Genomic DNA, 19,701 nt, shown 5'->3' with positions numbered 1-19,701 from the left:
ATATCAGTGTCGAAATTCCCCCGAGAAATCAATTCCTAATCTTGGAATCTAACAAAAATAAATAAATATTGCCAGTCAATGCAGCCGATAGTCTAGTATGTCCTGGTCAAAATAATAATAATAATAATAATAATAATAATAATAATAATAATTTAACTTGTGTTGATCATAAAAATCTTTATTCCAGGTAAATAGCAGCAGAGAGAGAATTCAGACCTTGTATCTCGTGGGTTGTTGGAAAATAAACAGCAAATGTTTTTTAAAATGTTTATTTTTGAAAATATATTAAATTAATATTTTTTTAATTTTTAATATCATCACATTAAAATATTTCTAAAGTATTAAAATTATTAATTTAAAATAATTATTTTTCAAATTTTTTTTATAAAAAATAAATTGAACCGCATCTCAAAACTGCCGATGAATGGATCTTTGGTTAAACTAACGAGGCCTGAAGGCAGCATATGCGTTGTGGAGTGATATGTGCCGATGAAAATTTTGACTTCCCATTATTCACACTTTGGTGCTTTATGTAAATGACAAAAAGCCAACAAACCAGCCCTTTCGTTCTCCAAGAAAAAACCTAAAAACTTTGACCTGTGAGGCCCCAAAGTCAAACCCATTATCTATATATATATATATATATATATATATATATATATATATATGTAGGCTGAGCTGCCTAATTTATCTTCTGTTCCCTCTCCACGACGGCACAAGTTCTGATGGACCGACCACGGAATGCCAACTGCCAAGTTTTGCCCACACGAAGATGGTGGGCCTCATGAGAGTTATGGCAATACGCTAAGAATGTCATCTCTTATTCAACTCGCAATTAAACCCGGCTCCACTCGTGAGTTAACCAAGTAATTGAATCGGTTTTTACATTGCAATGACACGGTTAAATTCAAGTAATTTAATGGATTGACCCAGGACTATGTTGTTGATCTGACCATATTATTTCAATCTCTAAATAAATCAAAACTAGAGATTTTTTTAAGAAAATAAAACAACTCATTTTAATAAAATTGATTTGAATTCATCCAACTATGTTACTTCATTTAAACAAGTGTTTAAGAGTGTGATATCTTTTATTTTTATGTGTTTTAAAAATATATTTTACTTGAAAAATAATAAAATTAATGTTTTTTTAATATTTTTTATGGTTTTAATATACAGATATAAAAAATTATTTTGAAGCGTTTCAAGTAAAAAATACTTTTAAAAATTATCATACACCACAATATCAAACATATTTAGGGAGCGTTACGCAATACGGTCAAAACACTATTTTCTCAAAATTTAAAATTGTTTTTATTTAAAATTAATTTTTTTATGTATTTATATTATTTTAATATGCTAATATCAAAAATAAATTTTAAAATATAATATTTTAAAATACAATATACAACCTTTAATTTACATCTGCCTATTGCGTCCACGTATCATTAATTTTCCAATCAGGAGATGTTTGTGAAGACTAATCGAATTAAATTAAACATTTATTTTTTGTTGAGTAAGCTCAAATTCTTAAATAAAAATATAAAAATAAATGGAAAAGAAAAAATCACACTTGCACGCATGTTATGTTATCGGAAACATTGAGTAAAAACTACCTGTTCATTAAAAACTTGATTTGAATGAGCCTAAAAAATGTATATTGTATATATAATTTTAATTGAATGTGTATTGAGAATTTATAATATATAACATCTATTTATTTTAAAATGATTTTGTTATTTTTTTAGGAAACCTAAAAAGGTCTCTATTTTTATAGGTGTAATCTTAATTAATTGGGTCTCCCATTTTATTTTTCATCTCGATTAGATCCCCAACTTAGTAATGGGCTTTTAATTAAATCCTTCCATTAGTTTAAGTTAATAAAATGATGAAGCATTCATCTTGAAAATCATTTCAATATACTAATTTTAAAAAAATAAAAAAAAATTATTTTAATATATTTATAAACAAAAACAATATTTTAAACACCCAAAAACCATTACATCCACGAACACCCTCAATGTCAGCATTCCTGTAAGAATGTGATGGTATATTTATCGTAGCTGCGGAAAGGATATCATGAGTGCACAGAAATAGAAGGGGCCTCGCCTGGAAGAAGGTCAGGGAAATGATGAACGGTGGGGCCGGAGGAGGAACAAAAATGGCCCTTCAAATTTAATGCTACCGTCCGTCCATCATGGTTCCGATAAAGATAGCCGTACATGGAGATCATGAGCCTTGTACGAAGATAAATGCTAGCCTAGAACTCTGTGTATGTTATGATTTCATCTCTGTTGTAGTGTAAAATTGATCATGTAAGGGCATTCTGAAGGGAAAGATGTTATTTAGACGAGGAAAATTAATATTATATTTTTTAAAATAATATAAATATAATTTTTTTTATTTATATTCACTTCAATAATAAAAACTATTTCGAAGAGTCTATTATAAAACCATTTATTAATTTCAATTAACAATTCCAATCAAAACTTTTTTATTACAAAAAATTAAACAAATTTTTAGCACTTTTATCCAATATATAGGAATGATCTTTCAACATAGAAATTCTATTTTGGATATAGCTCTTTCCTTGGAGTTGTAAAAATAAGAGTTGAAAGCAACAGAATTGTCTTTTCCTTTTGGTTTTCTATTTAGCACTTTTTTTTTTTTGAGATGCTCTAATAAGCAAATTTGACATAATAGAATTCAACTAAATATGGTTCTGCGTTACATCACAATGAATATTTTTATTTTTGAAAAAAATAATGTCTAGTCATTATAAACATGTTTTAAATAATAAATAAATAACCCGAGTTGTAGTTCCAAATAAGTTTAATAAATTGATTTTATTTTAATTAAATGATAAAAAATAATAACGATAATAAATATACAAAATATAAAAAAGATCATGATAACATGAGAAAAAAACCTCTAAATATATATAATTGAATTTAAGAAATGACAAAAACAAAAAATCAATGTGTGTGTTGCACAATTTAACTAGGATTTTAAATGCCTTTTTGAACTATTAATCTTGTTGAAAATCAACATGTTTTCAGATACTAAATTACTGGAGTAGGCCAAATCTGGAATAAAGCTTAGCGCTGATTGGTTTTTGGGTTGTAACAGGAGTTATACAACTCTGTTTCAGGTGTTCTTCACCATTCTGAAAATATGAGAGATAGACCTACATTTCATATGAAGAGCATAGAACTCAGGTTTGCTATTTGGAAGCCCAAAAAACTAGTTGAAAGACAGAGTTCGAATCAGACCCGAATTTCTTGTGATCCAGACACTGTCTCGAGTTATGACCCATATCTTAAGTTCCAGAGGTCTAAAAATTTCAAGATCAATTTTGTTGGAAATAAAATTTGATTTTCTATAATTTTTCTAGAAATAGAGAAGTCTCAATTAACAACTTTCTTTCCATTCGAGGAAAAAGCCATAATATATGAACCAATTTAAGTAGCAACTTAGAGGAACTTTTTGATACCCTAAATACACCACAAAAGAGAAGAGGCGGCACCAAGAAAGGAGGAGGACAAAACTAAACAGAGAGGTATAGTTAGAAGTAGATTGGAAGACGTCCAACGATTCTACTATCAATCTCCACTCTTGAGTGATGTTCATCGTATCAAGTTTGTCTCTCTTTAATTTAGCTATGGAGTAATCTCTTATTCTGGGATTTTTTTAATGTAACATAGCTATGAATATGTGAACAATTTCTTTAATTGAATCAATTCGTTAGTTGTTGAGTATTTCATTCTACGCTTAATGCTTGTGCATGTTTGACCAACGTTTGCATGATTTGGGATTCAATTTGAGATTGAGAAGTGATAATTATTTTAGCCATTGTTTGAAATACCCTAAGGCATCTATAAGACATAGATATCTTTGGAACTTGTATAATCTTTAAAGATTTATGGTATTTAATAAATTTTGACAAGCTTAAAATTTTCGTGGAGATGTATGAAATTTGCTTGTTGAAATATTTCATTAATGCTCAAGAGAGTTTGGTGATTAAATTAGTAAAACCTGAATATCAATAATAGGAATAAATAAATTCAATTGTGAAAGTTCACATAGGAATAATTACCATGAGTCAGAAATCCTAGGATCCATTAAAATTGAATTCAATACTACTTAATTAATTGGTTATTTGCTCTTAATTATTAATTTTTGTCTAGTAAACTATCTCATTTGATTTTTTAAATAGATCAGAATTTAAGAGATTTTGGTAGTTATTAGTAATTTTTGCAAATCCTCTTGGGACGATACTCTACTCATCACTTTATTACTTGTCACGATTCGTGCACTTGTGATTTTGAGCAATAAGTTTTTGGCATTATTGCCTGAGATTTTAGATAAAATTATTAATAATTTTATCAATATGAGCTAAATTTGGTCTCCTTTGATTAATTGTTGCCTTTAATTTTTAGATGTTTGTCTAGTGGATAAAAAGCAAAAAAAATCTATTGCTGCTAACTTATAATCCTGAGATTTAAAAATTGCAAAGGAATTAAGGAAGAAAAAGTGAGAGATTTAGAAAAAATGAAACACTATGGCAGCCATTGAAAATCCTGGGCAAGACACACTGACATTGAGAGATTTTGCACTCCCATAGGTAATGGGAATCCGTTATGTAACGGCCCGGCCCAACATGCTGGATATTGTCCGCTTTGGGCCTTACCGCCCTCACGGTTTTGTTCTTGGTGACGCAAGCTCAGTTCTGAGCCTGACGCCCCAAAACGCGTCCAACATGCTAGCAACCGTCCCCGCTTATAAGGCCCTGGCTTTGGACACTCGCTTTCGATGTGGGATATCACACGTTAGTTATCAGGAAACCAAGGATTGAGGCCAATAATTTTGAGATCAAACCAGCCATACTACAGATCATTCAAACTTCGGTTCAATTTTATGAGTTGTCGAGTGATGATCTTAATGCCCATATCGCAAGTTTCATGGAAAGTTGCGACACTTTCAAGCATAATGACGTTACTAATGATGTCATTCACCTCAAGCTAATTTTTTTTTCTCTTCGGGACAAAGCGAAGAATTAGTTAAACTTCATGCCTATAGACTCAATCACCAGTTGGGAAGATTTAGCTCAGAAATACCTTCCCAAAATTTTTCCACTAGCTAAGATAGCAAAGATGCGCATTGAAATCTCGAGTTTTGCCTAATTTGAGAGTGAACCATTGTATGAGGCTTAGGAGAGATATAAGGATTTATTTAAGTGATCCCCTTACCATGGACTGTCTAAATGGATGCGGGTTTAAAATTTCTAAAATAGATTGAATGTTTCCATAAGATTGTCTAAGTGGATACAGGTTCAAAATTTCAAAAATGGATTGAATGTTTCCATAAGATCATTGATTGATGCAACTTCAGGTGGTGCTTTTATGAGTACATCACAAGATGATGCATAAAATTTGTTGGAGGAGATGGCTATAAACAATTATCAGTGGTCGAATGAATGGAGTACATCGAAGGAAACTGTTGGGGTGCATGAAATTGATGCCATCACGTCATTGACAATCTAAGTTCATTTGCTTACCCAACAACTAAAAGCCAATCAACTCACAACAAATGCCATCCATGTGACAGATTGTGATTTTTACCATGAAAACCACCCAAGTGAAGAATACCAAGTTGGGAGCCCTTTTTTTCAAGCAAAACATGCTCATTTTATGTCAAACTACAACCGACATAACAACTTACAGCATAACATATAATCCCAGTTGGAGAAATCATCCTAAATTTTTATGGGGTAATCAGAATGTCCTAAAGCATTCATCCATTCAACCATCAAGTGAGCATCTAAAAGAGAAATCAACACTTGAAGAAGCTATGATACAATTAGCCAACAACACTAGCCTGTTCATGATTGAAACCAACACTAACCTCTAAAACCAAACAACTTCAATTCAAAACTTGGAGGTTCAAGTTGGTCACCTTACCAACATGCTAACGATTAGACAACAAAGAAATCTACTAAGTAGAACTGAAATCAACCCCAAGGAGCAATGCAAGGCCATAACCTTAAGAAGTGGAAAAAAAAGTTGAACCAACTGCTAGAAACAAAAACTCCAGCAAAGAGAAAGAAGAGGATCAGTTAGCTAAACCTCTTTAAAGCATGAAAAAATCTGAAACTCAACCAGAACCACCATAAGAGATGATATCGAGAGTTCCATTTCCCCAACGGCTTAAAAAGAATAAGCTAGATAAGCAATTTTCTAAATTTCTTGAAGTGTTTAAAAAATTGCATATTAACATTCCATTTACAGATGCTCTAGAACAAATGCCAAACTATGTGAAATTTTTTAAGGACATTCTATCAAACAAAAGGAAGTTAGAGGAATATGAGATCATTGCTCTCACTGAAGAATGTAGTGTAGTTTTGCAAAAGAAATTGGCTCATAAACTTAAGGTTCTAGGGAGTTTTACTATACCATGTTCTATTGGAGATGTTATATTTAAAAATGTTGTATGTGATTTAGGTGCAGGCATTGATATTATGCCTTTATCTATTTTCAAGAAGCTTGGTTTAGGTGAAGTAAGGCCAACTACAGCGACACTGTAATTGGTTAATCGATTACTAAAGCATCCAAAAGGAATAATTGAAGATGTTCTGGAAAAAGTGGACAAGTTCATCTTTCCAGCCGATTTCACCGTACTAGATATGAAGGAGGATAATAAGATACCTATCTTGCTTAGCCGACCATTCTTGGCCACTATAGGAGCATTGATTGATGTACAAAAATGGGAGTTACAATTAATGGTGAATAAAAAGAAGGTAATTTTTAATATGTTCAAAGCAATCAAACATCCACATATGGATGAGAGTTGCTTTAGCATTTAAGTAGTAGACTTCCTAATTAGTGACAGATTCAAGCATCCAAGCAAACCGTTGGAAGCATGTCTAGTAAATAATATGATGGTGGAGGATGCTGAGATATCCGAATACACATGTTAGATGGACTTTTTTTTAGCCTAACTATAGGAGGTACTTTGAAGATTTGGGACAAGCACCGGTTTTTGAACTTTAACCTCTGCCTAAGCACCTTCGATATGCATACCTTGGAGAAGCCTCCACTTTTCATGTCATAATCTCTGCAAAGCTCTCTAATGCAGAAGAAGAAAATTTGTTGAAGGTGTTAAGAAAACATAAGGCAGCTCTGAGGTAGGTATTGGCTGATATCAAGGGTATTAGTCCTATTTGTATGAATATAATTCTGTTAGAAGATGAAGTTAAGCCGACAGTAGAGCATTATAGAAGGCTTAACTCGATAATAAAAGAAGTTGTTCGGAAACAAGTTCTGAAATGGTTAGATGCTGGTGTTATTTATCCAATTTCTGACAGGTCATGGGCCAGCCAGGTTTAAGTTGTGTTAAATAAATGAGGAATGAAAATGGTGAGGGATGTAAATAATAAACTGATACTTACTCGAACCGTGACTGGATGAATGATTTGCGTGGACTACAGAAAGCTCAACAAAACCACTCGTAAAAATCATTTTCCTTTACCATTTATTGATTAGGTGTTGGATAGGATGGCTGGGCATGAATATTACTGTTTTTAGATGGCTATTTAGGATAAAATCAAATAGTCATCACACTAGAGGACTAAGAGAAAACAACTTTCACCTTCCCTTAGAGTACTTTTGCTTTTAGAAAGATGCTTTTTGAGCTATGTAGTGCACCAACCACCTTTCAGAGGTTTATAATAGCTATCTTTTTAGATATGGTTGAGCAGATTATTGAGGTCTTCAAATTAAAAGATTTAATTAGGTGCATGAACTTAATTATACTTTTAATAGGTCAAATTAATTTTATTAGAAATTTAATTGGTGAAAAATAAAGTTTAGGATCCTTATTTGGGCTTAGTCAAGAAGATTAAAATTTTAGAGGACCAAACTTAATTTTTATGAAGGCAATTGATTGAAATCAAGGATAAAATTGCAAGAAAATCAAAGTTTATGGTCAATTAAGGGTTAAATTGAAGAAATTCACAACTAATAACTTTTTAAAAAATGCGCTAAACTTTGAGGAACCAATTTATTTGAAAACAGAGGTAAAATTGAAGCAAATTGAAAGTTAAATTGTCAATTGAGGATAAATTTGTATAAATCCAAAATCAATGACCAAAACGAAAATGCTTTGAACTCTGAGGTTGATATTTGAGTTTGACGAGGGTAAAATCTCATGAAATTAAATGTTTGAAATCAATTAGGGATGCAACTAAAAGAAATCAAAAGACAAGGGACTAAATTGAATTTTAGTCAAATCCCTAATTAAAACTCCAAGGATGTCAAAACGACGTCGTTTCATTTAAATGAAATATTGTGTTTTGACCAAAATAATTTATTTTGATACAAAATGACGTTGTTTTAACCAATACAAAAAAAAAAGGATGCTAGACGACTTGTCATCTAATTACTATTTATTATTTTCAACCTTATATACCCGAAATGTTGCTCGAATAGCTACTTTTCAAGAGCTTTTAATGCCTAATCTCTCCACTAAATAGGACAAACAAGACACCACTTTGATGATCTAACACCGTACTATATCCCAACATAATTCTTGTTGGCTGATTGCTATATATTTTAAATTATTGATTTTTTTAAAAAATATTATTTTACTTGCCTTTACTTTTAATTCAATAAACATACTACTATTCAAAAAAAATAATGTTATGGTAAAAAACATAAAGCATGAATAAGAAAAGAATTGTTCATTTAATTAATAAAATATATTTATTTTGAAAAGATTTAAATCATAACCTTTCTACAAATATCTATTTTAGTTGTAAAAAATCTAAATAAAAATAAATTTTGAAAACTACTCTACGACGTTTAGTGGGTAAATAATTAATTAGTATGAACGTTGACAACAAGCAAAAGTGACGAGGTATTAATTTCATGTCCTACCTATGCTATTTAACTCTCATAAAATTTAATTACGGAAATACAAGAAAGAAAAAAAAACAAATATAGTAATAAACTTGATGCCGTATAATGGAGTCTAGGTCGACAGATTTGATGCCCCATTACACATGAACTGATCTAACTCCGAAATGATCCACTCTTGTAGAAAAGAATGAAAATATTAAGGGGATATTTTCTTTTCAATTTGATGTTTCTTTTGACACTATGTAGTTGTCAAAAATTCAAATTTGATATTAACTTTTATTTTATTTTATTTTTTGTGCGAGGAGAGGAAAACTCTCGCTAGAATCTGACATGGAAAGAGAAAATTATTGTTTCCATCTATTTCAGTCATCAAAATAGTTGAAATTAATACGAATGTGATTCATTAAGTGAAGAGAGTCTTGTAGTGGTTGTTTTGATCCTTGATATTGCCTAAAAAATCATATGTGGGTTGAGAATGAAAAATTTTATTTAGGTTACTTTTGTGATGAGGACAGTTTTTAGATTTATTGGGTTAATATGTTAATTTGTCGAATTCCTAGCTTGTAAATGACTTGCTGGCCACCAGAGTGAGCAACGTGGCTTCTATTTTTTTTTTTTTCTCAAAGAAATAAAAGTAGGTCATCAACCCTTTTAAAGTAGAAAAAAAAGTGATTTGACCTTTTGTTATTAATAATATGCTTATGCTATCTCAGTTTCATGTATGTGTCATGGTGTTTTTTTTTTGTTTTTTTTAAAAGTATTTCATACAAAAAAAAAGTATTTCATACCAAAAAAAAACTTGCTTAATCTTTATTAAATGAGAAATGATCTCTGGTATAAAAAGAATTATTAAATTCTTGTAATTGATTGATTGACTCGAGTTCATATATTTTTTTAAAAAAATTAATTTTATTTTTTCTATCATTTTTTTTCTTCAACATTAAGTCAGCTGGAGATTTAGTTTTTTAATTGTTTTTTTTTTCAAGATTATCTCTGCTAGTTTCGTATGTCAACCCTAATTAACTTAGGTAGACTTGATATATTTTTATCTAAATATTAAATAAAAATATTATTGAATATATAGCTAATTTAAATTCTTGGTTAAAATCTATTTTAAAAAAAAAGATGTGAGAAATACGTATTTTGTTTTTTCTGCGTTTGAATTGTTTTTGCTGTAGCGTATCACGGATCAATGTGGTGGTCTTATGCTTTTCATGAAACAAAGGAACAAGTAGCGCAATAAATGTGATTTGCACACATTTTGAAGCCAAGGAGTTCCTGCTTCACACATGAAAGTGGAAGGAGGCGGTCCCTCACACTCCTGATTCTTGAGCAGTCTCCTTCGGTGGGCTGAGTTCTTTATGTGGTCACAGATAACTTAGAATTAAAAAAAGCTGAGCCAAAGAAAAACATCCTGATTAATTATTCATATAACAAAGGAAAAGGTGGGGAAATTTAGGCTGGTTGCCCAAAAATTCAAGATATGCCGAAGTGGGCAGGTAGTCGTCTGTTTTATCTTGTTGCCGAGATGAAGAGCTTGGAGCACTTTCTTCTGTGTAATATTTTCTTCATCATTAGCAGGGTATTGGCCGAGGTAGTGGATGAAGACCAACTACTTGTTGTCGTGTGCAAATCCATGGAAGCTGCAAGATCTTTTGGAAAATCTATTTCTGGACGTTTTCCTGTTATATGCCTCGAGGATATAAGGTTTTATGGCATTTATGTTGATGAAGATCATGGATTTTTATGAAACTGTGGTTGATTTTGTATTGCATGCAAGTAGTGTTTAATGAAATACCTCTATGAAAGATTTAGTTCTTCTTTTTATTCTTTTTGATAAATTTGTAATATTTAATTAGATGGTAAATTAATAATTATCAATTTAATGATACAGTTATAAAATTAATATTACTATGCTTCTTTAGTTATTAATTAGAATATAATATCAATTTTGTAAATAACATACTATTTTTGTTGACTTTTTTTTTTTAGTTTAACGTGAGTGTCCGGGCCAGCTTGCGGGCATCTCGACTAATTGCACGGGCCCTGAAGTTAACGATCATGTAAACCTCCAGTGGTCATCATATGAGCAACCCCATGACTCGAACTTGAGACCACAGAGAGAGCAAACCTCTTGATCCCAAGTTTTTACCACTGGGCCACCACCTTGCGCTCAAGAGTGAAAATGTAAGTGTTAATCAATTTATAAGAGAATAGATGCAATGTAAAAAAAATAATTAAACAATAGAAAATGTCATAACCTAATTTTAACCCCTGCTTTTCTAAGTATTTTAAGCATCGTCTCAGAAGCATTTAAATTATTTTCCAACGCGTCATTTTCAAAATTGTTGATTTTTCTCATTGATTTGTCGTTGATATTGCTCTTTTTTAAAAAATCAAAAAAAAAAAAAGACTTCGAGCTGTAAAAAATCAAAATATCAAAAGAATAGTCAGATTGAGATATTTTGATAAGATGGGATAAAGAAAGGAAGAAAATTGAGGTTGAAATCCAAACTTGACCAAAATTAGAAGAATTTTTTAAGTCTAAGGATTTAATTAAACTTCTAACAAGTTTAATTCACTTATTTAAGGACTTAATTGAAGAAAAATTAAGTTTGAAAAAAAAAGTCAATTGGAAAAAAATAGAAGAATTAAGTAAATTCAATGACTTAATTGCACGGGCCCTGAAGTTAACGATCATGTAAACCTCCAGTGGCCATCATATGAGCAACCACAAAGCTCGAACCTGAGACCACAGAGGGAGCAAACCTCTTGATCCCAAATTTTTACCACTAGGCCACCACCTTGCGCTCAAGAGTGAAAATGTAAGTGTTAATCAATTTATAAGAGAATAGATGCAATGTAAAAAAAATAATTAAACAATAGAAAATGTCATAACCTAATTTTAACCCCTGTTTTTCTAAGTATTTTAAGCATCTTCTCAGAAGCATTTAAATTATTTTTCAACGCGTCATTTTCAAAATTGTTGATTTTTCTCATTGATTTGTAATATTTAATTTGATGGTAAATTAATAATTATCAATTTAATGATACAGTTATAATATTAATATTACTATGCTTCTTTAGTTATTAATTTGAATATAATATCAATTTTGTAAATAACATACTCTTTTTGTTGACTCTTTTTTTAGTTTAACGTGAGTGTTCGGGCCAGCTTGCGCGCACCTCGACTAATCCCACGGGCCCTGAAGTTAACGATCATGTAAACCTCAAGTGGCCATCATATGAGCAACCATAGGGCTCGAACCTAAGACCACAGAGGGAGCATAGTAATATTAATATTATAAGAGTGAAAATGTAAGTGTTAATCAATTTATAAGAGAATAGATGCAATGTCAAAAAAAATGATTAAATAATAGAAGATGTCATAACCCAATTTTGACCCCTATTTTTCTAAGCATTTTAAGCATCATCTCAAAAGAATTTAAATTTCTTTTCAACACGTCATTTTTAAAATTATTGATTTTTCTCATTGAGTTATCGTTGATGTTGCTTTTTTTAAAAAAAATCAAAATACAAAAAAAAAAAAAGATAAGCCTTCGAGCTGTAAAAAATCAAAATATCAAAAGAACAGTCAGATTGAGATGTTTTGATAAGATGGGATAAAAAAAAAGGAAGAAAATTGAGGTTGAAATCCAAACTTGACCAAAATTAGAAGAATATTTTAAGTCTAAGTACTTAATTAAACTTCCAATTTTAAATTGATTTATTTAAGGAATTAATTGAAAAAAAATTAAGTTTTTTAAAAAAATTAAGTTGAAAAGTCAATTGAAAAAAATAAAAGAATTAATTAAATTCAAGGACTTAATTAAACTTTTAATGAGTTTTATAAATTCAATCAAAGACTTTATTGAAGAAAAATCACGTTTGGAAATCTAATTCAAATCAATTCAAAAGGAATGGAAAATTAGGGACAATTAAAACTTTGAAATACTTAATTGATGCAATTAAAAGCTTAGTTGAAAAAAATTTGAAGTATGAAATTCAAAGGAGAACCACATTAAAAAAATTTAAAAACAAAAACCACTTTATAAAAAGTACTTAAATCTGAGGGGGCAATTAAAGAAGATTAAGAGTGAAATTCCAAAGAATCCAAAAGATTAGAGTTAATTGAAGATAATATTGCAAAGTACCAAAGGTTCAAAAACCAAATTAAAAATTTCACTATTTATTATCTTCTTCTCCTAAAACAAAAGAAAAATGATGCCCAAGTGCTCACATTTGAGCCCTAATTTCTACCTCATCCCCTTCACCACACCATATAAATCTTATACCAACTTATACCTCCTATTTATAATTCTCTCCAAACTAAAATTTCAGCTCTTACTTCATTAAAAACACTAGTAGATTCTCTCCCAAGAACACTACCCAACACTGCTCTACTTGCAAAAACTGACTTGTGTTCTTGTCAGTTGTAGAACATGACAAGCTTTTGTTAGCAGCTTTAATGAATAGCTGAGATCTATTCAAGTCGAGAACCTATCATGCAATTTGATACAATTAATTTAGAGAAGAAGAAGTATAGCAGAGAAGAAGTATGTGGTTGGGGTTAATTATAGCCATACACTTCATAACAGAATTAACAAACAAATAGAAAAGAGTTACAACACTCTCCATGTCTAACAATTAACTAACTAATCCACGTTCTGCAGTTCTCTAAAATAGTTCTGCAGCATGATTTCTTGGCCACGTTCTTGTGATAGTGGATGTATCACAATTAGCCCTAGAACTTCTCCATTTCTCCCATGAAATCATACAAAACCCACCCAAGCAGCGGGGGAAAGAGCATTGCCGTAAACACCATCTCCAAGCCATGACTACAACAACCTTCTCCTTAATTTTCCCAGTCTGAAACCAACTTAGAAACGGCAAAGCACACCACTGTTTCCACTTTCTTAATTTCACCCTCATTCCATCTCATTCCTCTTTTTTTCTCCTTACAACCAGCAAACACCTTCATCTTCCTTAGTTTGAGCCTCCACCTAGACTTAACCTTTTGAAAATACAAGGCAAAATAACTAAGCCTTGTAAAGGATCTTGTGGAGCATAAGCCTTCCTTACCCTCCATCCTTTTCGTTTAGTTCCAAAGCAATGATGTTTTTTTAAAAAAAGTCATTGGTCTTGCTCTCAAGTTATCAAGCTCATCAAGGGAGATTGGTTTTGGTTATTATCGGGAATAGGAAATGTTTGCCATTTTCATTACAGTTTAAAGATCATTTACGGCAAGCCAACGTCTAGATGCAGCATCCACTTAGACAAAGATTCCACAAAAACAACAATAGCCGGTTTCTTTTTGAGAATGAAGCTGAGGGAAGTATCATAGCAGCAACAGAACTTTAGTTTCAGCCTTCAACTGGTAGCTAGCAGACCGCAGCAAGCACCACGACAACCAACAACATCACAGCTTCAGTTCCAGCAGCATCGCGGTCCCGCTTCGAATTCCTCAGCAAGCAGCACCTCCGCTGCACCAGCGTAGCCTCTCCACAGCAAACAACAGCACAGTTTCCAGCGCAGCTCCATCTTTTCCTGTTCCAGCTCTGGACTAGCACTGTGACATTCATTCCAGCAGCATCGGTCTCTCCTCAGCACCATCCTCTCCATACAGCAGCACCTCTTCTGCATCAGTGACTGTCCAACAGCTGACTGTTTGAGAAATAGTTTAAGATGAAAAAATAAGGAGTTGGCTTATAGACATGAAAATACTGTGATTAAAATGTTTATTTGTCCCAAATATAAATAATATCTTTAAAATATAACTAAATCCTTTAAATATCTAAAAAATAAGAAGAATAAGATAAAGAAAAGAAAATATGTTTTTATTGTTTATAGATTTTTTTGTGTAGCATAGATTTTATTAAACTTGAAAATATTATAAAAAAATATTATGTCTTTTAATATTATTATTGTTAATGATACTATGTTTTTAATGAAACAATTATATTTTAAATTAAATTGAATAACTGTTATTTTGTTTTATTTCAATAATTATAAATGTCAAAAATAATTACAAAAATTAAAGAAATTAATTCAAAAATAAATTAATCTCATTGATATATTATATGTTAAGTATTATCTTTTAATATTACAAATATCCATATAATAGCATTAAAAAATCCACTAGAAGAGTTATCCCATCATAAATTTTACTTAATTTATTACACAATAAAAACTCAAATTTATAAATACTTATAAGAGAGTATTTCTTTTCATTAAAAAATAAATATTATTTATTTATTTATTTACAAACTACACCAATACCAAGCATAAACTTCCCGACTAGCTACCTCCCATCAGTCTCGCTAGCAGAGGTTGTGCTCCTCAGGCCGTGACCAAAAGATCTCTCTCAGCAACTCCACTGCCAGCAGAGGTTGTTCTCCTCAATCACGCCAGCAGCTCCAGCAGCAGCAGCTGCAGCAGCAGCGTAGAAATCTCCCAAAACCGGTGTAGTGAGGTATATCCTTTTTTTGTTTTGTTGAAGTTGCTGCAAAAGGTGCATACCACTACCAGCACAGGTAGTTATTTGCATATAATAGCTTAAATTGCTTTTGTTTGGTAAAGAAAAAATATAACAGAGGTGTTGCATACAAATATTAGGTTGATCTTTAAAGAATGAAGGGCTTTCTTGTTTCTTTGTTTATGGATTGGGTTTTTGTTCTTTAAAAGAAAAGGGAAGGTTGGGCCATTTGCTCGTCTAGCCTATTTGGACCAAGCTTGTGTTAAAGAACCCTGTCCGTGGGGTTTGGGTTGAGCCTACAAGGAGCTTAAGACCATGTTTGGCTTAACACAAATTTATCAAAGAAAAATGCAATTTTTGGGTTTCAAGGTTTGCTTGGCAAATACGTCCCAAATAAATTTTCAAGTATTTTTTCTTTTTGTAGTGTTTTGCCAAAAATATTCTCACTCTAATTTTAATAAATTTTCAAAGTTTTGTAAATTTATTTTGCAATTAATTTTGAGTTCCTCACTTTTTTTTACCTTTTTATATTTAATAATTGGAATTGTGATTTTCACGGGAGACACCTTGCTGATATTAAATAAATTAGGGTCCTTCCATAAAAACAAAAAAAAATCTTTTTTTCAAAAATAAAATTTTATTTTAAGTTGCATATAACCTAGTCTCTAAAAAGTAAATTTATTTAGATATTTTAGTATATTAAAAAAATCAAAAAAATAGTGGTTTTATTTTTTTCATGCATTTTCTGAATTTAGTAATTAGTTTATTAAAGACATGAGAACTTGATCTATATTTCAAAAATATCAAAAAAAATTATTTTATTTGTCTGAATATCAAGGATTACAAACTTATATATAAAATGTATTCCTGGTATTAAAAAAGAAAAATATATAAAAATATATTTTGACTCTAGAATAGCTAGGTTTTAACATAATAAGATAAGGATCTCTTTACCGATGAAAACTTTTCTTAAACCTTAAACAAACTAATGGTTAGAAAACATAATAATATTTTAATTTATATCAGATAAACAAACAATACAACTTACCTTAAATAAGATGTATTGGGGTGATACGTTCTCTTTATACACAACTAGTTCTCTTATCCAAACTCTAAGACCAGTTAAAATAACTTCATCTCTTTTTTACTAATAAGAAACAAGAATTTTTTATTTTCCTTCCCACCACCAGAGAGATCCTAACCCAGGAAAACGATTGTCACAACGCCTTATACATGCTATAAAAATGGGTTAATTTTCCCATTAAATTATCTCCTATAATTTTAAAAATCATAAATTAATAAATAAATTATCTTTGGCCTGTTGTGATCATAAACTTAATCAATAAGTTACCTTTTCAATTAACATCAAGGTCATGTATGGTAACAAGTTAATACGGGTTACAATTTATTATGGTAAAATTTAAATTTATTTTGTTAATTTTTTTCTTAAGAAAAGTATCAAGGGAAGGGAAATAATGATTACATCCAAAGTCGTTAGTTTTAAAGGTTAAGTTTTACCCTCAAATAATTATTTGCTATTTTTTTCTTTTTGTCTCAAAATAGATACTAAACGAAATGGCATGTCCGCGCGTTGCTGCGGGCTTATAAAACAAATATACTTGATAGTGTTATAATTATAAATCAGCGCTAAATAAATAATAAAAACCAAAGGTATGATGGAGCCAATATTTCATGATGGAAAAAAAAAAGTTGTGTTGGTGATAAAAAAAATTAGAGACTGAACAAAATGATTTATAGCAATCCACAGTGTTTTGTGAGGAAAGATACAATGTTTCCCCACATGATTTAACTTTTCTGTTAATAAAAAAGCAAAAAAAATTACAAAGTTAAATTTTCTAATAACTTAATATTAAAAAAAATCGACAAAGATAATTTTGGAAGGAAAAAAAAAACCCATGAGGAAACACATTGTAGCAATTGACAATGTTTTGTGAGGAAAACTACAGTGCTTTCGCCAATAAAATCGACAAAGACAATTTTAGAAAAAATCATAAAAAAAACCATTTAGAGAAATATTATAGCAATCTACAGTATTTTGTGAGGAAAACTACAATACTTTCCCCATATGATTTAGTTTTATTGTAATTATAATTCTTAACCAACTCAATATTAAAAAAAAATGACAAAGATAATTTTGGAAAAAATCATAAAAAAATCATGTGGGAAAATACTGCAACAATTCACAGTGTTTTAAAAAAACAAATTACAAAGCTAAATTCTCAATCAGCTCAATATTAAAAAAATAAAATCAACAGAGACAATTTAAAAAAAATAACAAAAAAGGAGAAAAAAATAGGAGAAAAAAACCTTGTTGGAAACACTGTAACCATTCACAGTGTTTTGTGATGAAAGCTACAGTGCTTCCCTACATGATTTAGCTTTTTTTGTAATTACTTGTAATTCTAATTCTCAACCAGCTCAATATTAAAAAAAAAAAGAAAATACAATATGGATTATTATTGTAATTCACAGTGCTGGGTGTAAGTGAATCATGAATTCCCAACACCCTTTAGTTTATTACTTATGTCCCGTTTGTTTGCAGGAAAGTAGTTTCTTTTTGGAAAGTAAATTAATAATTCTTTAATTCTCTCTCGAAATCATTACTAGTGATTTAATTAATTACTCTCTTTGACTAATATTCTTTTAAATTATTAAAATATTATATTTTTAAAGTCTAACTTTTACATTTTAAAATATTACTCTTGTGCTAATAATTATTATTGTTGCATGGGATATCTTGGCGATCTCATTTAGTAAAAAGAATAAATAAATTAAAAGATTTCATCATTTAATTTTATGATAACTAGAAATTGTAATTGATCTTCATATATTTTTAGGTAAGAACTCGTTGTGCTAAAAAAAATATAAAATCACTCTAAAATATCATATCTAAGATAAACTATATTGTTATTTGATTTTAATAATAATACTTATGTATTTATATTAATATTTCACCTAAAGTAAATGCTTATATTTATTGGAGATAAATTAAGCTTTACATCAAAGCCTAACACTCACTTTTTTTTAATTGTGGTACAAGGTTTGAAGTAATGGTAAAGAAAGACTTTGATTTTGCCTTGTTTCTTCCCATTAAACATTTTTCACTATAAATTGATTATTTTATCAAGCATGACTGACTATTATGATTTTGCCACTTGTTCCTCTGTGTCATGTTTTGGTTCAATTCTATCCTAGTATTTCAAAAGTAACATAAAATTTAAAAGAGAGAGCCGTCTTGGTGTTAGAATTATTCCAGAAAATTGCTTAGGCTATATATATATATATATATATATATATATATATATATATATATATATATATATATTGTGGATTGTGCTACAAACCACTTGAGGAGTTATCTGGAAGATATTTTTAAAAATAATTTTTATTTACTTTATATATATATAAAGCAAATAAAAAATACTTTAAATACTTTGCGACTTGTTCCTTTGTGTCATGCTTAGTATTTAAAAAGAAACATAGAATTGAAAAGAGAGAGGCGTCTTGGAGTTAGGGGTCAGTTCATAGTGGGGCATCAAGTCCATAGATTAATTATTCCAGCAAATTGCTTAGGCAAGGGAAAAAAAAACTATGGATTGCTAAAAACCACTTGAGTAGCTGTTTGGAAGATATTTTTAAAAATAATTTTTTATTTAAATATATATATAACTAAATTTTTTGTTTTATTTTTTATATTAATACTTCGTAACTTTAATAACACTAAAAAAATATTAATTTAAAATTATAAAGTGACATGTTTTTTTAAAAAAATAGGATAGAATTGAACCAAAACCATCTTGCACTAATCATGACACAAAGGAACAAGTGGCAAAGTATTTAAAGTATTTTTTATTTGCTTTATATTAAATTAATAATTTGAAATATATTTTTATAGTTTTTATATAAAAATAATATTATTTTAACATATTTTTAATAAAAAAATCATTTTTAAAATATCATTTAATGGGCTCACTTGTATAAGTGGAAGAGAGTGTTTTGAAACGCGATGACACCTGTATTTTTAAAAAAATAATTTTTTTTGAATATTTTAAATTATTTTAATAAGTTAATCTTAAAAATAATTTTTTTAAAATTAAAAAAATTATTTTAATTTATTTCAGTATAAAAAATATTTTAAAAAATAATCGTAATTGCATTCCTAAAGTGGCCTGAAGTCTCCTTCGGTGTGCTGATACTTACATATGCCTAATTAATTATTAGTCAATGAAAAACATATTAATTATTCACATAACAAACGAAAACGTTGGGAAAGTTCCGGTTGGCTGCCCA

The sequence above is a fragment of the Populus nigra genome, chromosome 11 (assembly GCF_951802175.1).
Source record: "Populus nigra chromosome 11, ddPopNigr1.1, whole genome shotgun sequence".
In the NCBI taxonomy this organism is placed as follows: Eukaryota; Viridiplantae; Streptophyta; class Magnoliopsida; order Malpighiales; family Salicaceae; genus Populus; species Populus nigra.
Note: the sequence above shows the minus strand (reverse complement) of the source record.